Raw genomic sequence first — 5,293 nt, 5'->3', positions numbered from 1 at the left:
CTTAAATCACAAGAGAAGCTTAGAGCACTTAGGAGACTTCTAATACACTTTAACCATGTCTATTGCATCAACTATGGCCAAGCACCCGGAGCTCTCTTAAATAGAGGTTGGAAGAAAACATAAGTTGTCTTTCGACTGGTCCTATGTGGAATTCAATCGTTATAGGCCAATGGCTCGATACTAATCGACTGATACAGTGTACCAGTCGACTACTACAGTGTACCAATAGACTGCTATAGTAACTGCTATAGTGCCAATTGACTACTACAGTGTCACTCGACTGTTTTCGCAACTGTTGGGCACAGAAACATTCTATGCGCTGCCCCAATCAACTAGTCAAACCTAACCCTAGGATTTGCCCCCCCCCCCCCCCGAGAACATTCACTTAGCACTCGTCCTCGCCCAACCAACTTAGACCTAGCATTCTAGTCTCCTCCATTAGCCTTGCGTCCCTCGGATGCCTCCCTATCCTTCACACCTTGCTTTCTGGAGCTTCCTTCGATCTTGTCATCATTGTCAGGTCTTCACTGCCAAAAGGTCGCGTCTCCGGAACCTCTTTCATTTCCAAGTCACACTTGGACTTATGTTGCCAAGACTACATGTTTGGACTTACACCACCAAGATTCACACTTGGACTTTCCTCCTTTGCTAAGATCACCCTTAGACTTTCCTTGTTGTACTTATATCCTGCACACTCACAATGTATATTAAATACAATAATAAACCTAACTTAAACCTTTGCCCAAACATCAAAATCTAGGGCACCTAGATTGCTCCAACAGAAAGGAGACTTCAGCTCTAAGCGAGATCAGATCATCCAGGAAGAAGTTGAAAAGCTGTTAGAGACCAGCTATGAAGTGCGAACCATTTGCAGCCCTGTCGGACTAGGTAGTAAGTTTGCGACTAAAATTATGTAACTTATAAAATGTCCATTCTATGAATGTAGGAAGTTTTGAATGAAAATTACTAAGTATCAAAGACTCTTGACCCAATCGGGTGAGTTATAAGTGAACGTTGCTCTCGTATATGAAGATAAATAGCCACGAATCTAAACCGAGTGGGTCAAAGACTCTCGACCCGAGCGGGTGAATTATAAGCGAGCGTTGCTCTTGCACATGAAGATAAATTACCACGGGATCTAGACCGGATGCGCCAAAGACTCTCAACCCGATCGAGTGAGTTATAAGCGAGTGTTGCTCTTGCACATAAAGATAAATTACCATGGGATCAAACTGAGTGTATCAAAGACTCTCAACCCGATTGGGCAAGTTATAAGTGAGCGTTGTGTTCGAACGATCGCACGTGAGAGGGGGAGGGGGGTGAATCATGTGGTTTTCAAAATTTTTCTTTTCGATTTTAAAAACAGAGTAGAGTACGCAACGGAAAATTAAAATGAAAACCACACTAGAAGACACGAGCAATTTACTTGGTTCGGAGCCTTCGGCGACTCCTACTCCAAGACCCAGGTCCCGTGGACCTATCGACGAGTAATCCACTAAATGTCTCTTCCGATACCTCTGGAAGAGGATATTGAGTACAAAGAAAGTCAGAACAAGTGTAATACACTACACTTGTCCTTTTGTAGTAATCAAGTACACAAATGAAAAGTTATCGACACTTTTAGAAATAGAAGTAGGGCCACTCGTGTGTCAGTGTCGGACTGCCGACCATGATCAAAAGTTCTTGGAACAGTTGTTGAGCGCAAGAGCTTCACAGCAGAGTCGTAGTAGAAGCCTGGAGCAGTCAAAAGTTCAATCAGATGCGTAGTAGCTCGTATAGGTGTTGTACTCCAATGCCTTCTCGAGACAGCCTTATAAAAGGCATGGAAGGTAAGTTCCATAGCCATGGAAGGCGCCTCCAATGAGACAAGTTTAATCCCGAACAACCTAGCACTTATCCATGACTTCAGTCAAAATTTATCTTGGAAGGCACCTTCTATGAACAGTAGGAATGCGCTTTCTATGAACAGTACGAAGGCACCCTCCATCTCCGTTGAAGGCACCTTCGGACACTATTCATTTGAAAGTAATTTTTCCCTGCAAAACAATGTTAGTCCAAAATATCTTGCAAAAATAAGTATTAGTGAAAAAATGGAAATAATGAGAATTTTTCAAAAAAAAACATTGGAGGGAAACAAAATGTGCCCCGAGAGGACCCTTGCTCGATTGGTGATTTCACCAATTCAGAGCGGCCTCGCATTAATACCACTTGTAGGACTATAAAGTTGCTAGAGGGGGTGGTGATTTTCAAAAATTGTGATTGAAAATGAGTTACACAGCAGAATAAAAAAAATATAAAACAACGCTAACACAAATGATTTTACTTGGTTCGAAGCCTATGATGACTCCTACTCTAAGGGCCACTATCGTTGATCACTTTCGTTGGGCAATCACTAGCAGTTCATAAAAGGATTACAATGATTGAGTACAAGAACTGAAAAAAAAATTTGTTATCGACAAATAGAAAGGAAAATGAAGTCTCTTGTTCCTCAAACTTCGGAGCAATCTTTGGGTGTCATCAGAGCTTTTTTGGAGTAGCACTTGAATATGAAAGTTGTAGTCAATGTTATTCTAAAGTTGTTGGTCGAAGGCCTTTATATAGGCCCATTCTGAGCGCCTGGAATCCCTCCAGGCGCCGGACCGTTGCTAACATGGCGATCTCTTGTCGAAACTTCATCGGCAAAGTTTATCCACTTCCGGACGTCTGGACCACTGATGTGAGTTCGGCCAGTCATCGTGCTCCAACTCAGCTTTAGGATAACTTTTATGGTCTAGGCGCTTGGACCAATTCTAGGTGCTTAGACCGCCCGAGTGCCTACGACACCAGCCCAGGCGAGACTGGTCCGGGCACTCAGACCACTTTTTGTCTCTTTTCTTCCTTACAACAAAATGTTAGTCCAAGCAATCAAAAAATATATTTATCCTGTAAAATAGAGTTAGCACAATATTAATAAGATAAGAGTAGTAATTAGATCCTACTTGCTGAGTCTAGGATTTAGTCAAAGTCTCCGCTTAGGTTTTTTAAATGAACCTAAGCTGGACCGGCGCCTACAATTCCCTCAATGGGGAACGCATTCTTATTGGATTTGTCCTCCAGTTGCTTACCTCTACTTACCAAATGTAGTCGTTTGACTTACCTTTGACTCACCAGGTCTTCCCACTAGTTGTCACGTCTACAGACCTAATTGGACTTAGGCTGGTTGTTAGGTCCTGCGGATCCAACCGGACTTCCCTCTAGATATCGGACCCCGCGGACCTATCTAGACTTCCCACCAGCTATCGGGTCCTGCGGACCTAGCTAGATTTTTGCCTGATGTCAGGTCCTTCAGATCCATTAACTTCTGCACACTTGGTAAAGCAATTAGATTATAAAACACTCTAACTTTAATTCTCTTATTATTTATCAAAATCTAAATTAGATCATTAGTGCAAATTGCACCAATAGTAGGAGGTATCAGAAAACCTCCATAAATATATTTTCCTTGAAGCAAAAGGTGAAGGAGACATTGAAAGACTATATTCAGAGGTTTAATAAGATGGTGCAAGATGTTCCTTTAGCCACCTCTGAAATACAAATGAGTATCTTCTCAAAGGGCCTTCTAGAGAGAGATTTTTTTAGATGTCTCCTAAGTAAGCCTCCAGCAAATTTTGATGATTTACTTGGCCACTCGGTCAAGTATGTGAACATGGAGGAAGTTCAGTAGGCTCGAAAGAAAGACCCTAGAATGTCGAATCAACAATATGCTCAGCTAGAGAGGAAAGCACCTCCTCTCCCGTTGAAGCCAAAAGAAGCTTACTCATTCAAACCAAAGGATCATTAAGCAGGAGGAGTCATTCAGAATATAGAGGCAACTCCTCTAGCTCCAAAGCAAGAATATTTTTTCACTTATCATCAGTCTTGAAGCCATGCCACTGAAGACTGTTACACTTATAAGAATCAACAGAAATGAGTGGCTGCTTGGACATGATATAGAAATGCAAGGCATGCTTCCTATTGGTCTACCCAACCCAGTCAGAATGAAGGCCGATCGATGCAAAGAGAGTAACCAGAGTAGAAACCTTCAAAATGACCATGAGAAGCCTCTCCGTCGTTGGAAGACGAACGAAGGAGGCAAGAAAAAGGAAAAGCAATAATTAAGGAGTCTGTGAGAGGCCTTATAGGTATCATCTTGGGAGGACCAACTGATGGTGATTCAAACTGAGCCAGAAAAACCCATGCCAGTGGCTAGAAATCCATATAGTGTGAACTAGTTGCGAATGGAGAGTTGACCCTTCTATCAACTTTGGGCCTGAAGATCTAGAAGGAATCTAGACGTCGCATAAGGATGCTCTAGTAATAGAAGCTTTAATTGCAAATTATACTATCAAAAGGATATTTGTGGATATAGGAAGTTTCATGAATATCATCTTCATGAATGCTATCGACCATATACAAATCAATAATGAAGAGTTTCTACTATTGACTACACCACTAATCGGATTCATGGGACACCAAGTGCAATCGCTCGGGATGATCTCTCTTTCTTTATCGCTTGAGAGTGCTGCTCAGGATTTGGAAAGGACCAGAAGAACACTGTTTATGGTAATAGACACAACCTCCTTATATAATGTCATCTTAGGGAGGTTGGCCTTGAATGCTTTCCAAGTAGTTGTTTCCAACTACCACTAGAAAATCAAGTTTTCGATTGACAACCGGGTAGGTGAAGCAAGAGGCTATCAACTAGCATCTCAGAAATACTAGTTCCGAGATGGTCTAGTGGCTAGAGCATGAGGTGCTGCCACATGAGGTCTGGGGTTTGAATCTTGGCATAGCCGAGGTAAATGCCTCCCTCATGCGTCAACACTATTCCAAAGGCTAATAGCTACCTGTGATTTACCTCCTCCGTGTTGGTCTTAGGATGGATTGACGGGGGTGCTGGGGGCGAGCATAGTCACCTTTTTGCCACCATCTTAGGGAGGCCGACATTGAATGCTTTCCAAGCAGTCGTTTCCACTTATCACCAAAATATCAAGTTTTCGATTGACAACCGAGTAGGTGAAGTAAAAGGCTATCAACTAGTATCTCGGAAATGCTACATAGATGTTATTCTACTAGAGTCACAGAAAGCTCGAAGAACCATGGAGAGTTTACAAATATCCCAAGAGTTTCCATTACCTCGACTAGATAAAGAAGAAAAGTCACACCACCAGGAAGGAAAAGAACAAGAAGAGATCTGCGTACATCCCGAGCAAGGGGACAGGGTTAAAAGAATATGTGTCGATCTGGAGCCAGGGTTGAAATAGCAACTAATAGA

This window comes from Zingiber officinale, chromosome 2A (genome assembly GCF_018446385.1).
Source record: "Zingiber officinale cultivar Zhangliang chromosome 2A, Zo_v1.1, whole genome shotgun sequence".
Classification (NCBI taxonomy): Eukaryota; Viridiplantae; Streptophyta; class Magnoliopsida; order Zingiberales; family Zingiberaceae; genus Zingiber; species Zingiber officinale.
The sequence above is the reverse complement of the archived record's forward strand: the minus strand, read 5'-3'. Positions refer to the sequence as shown.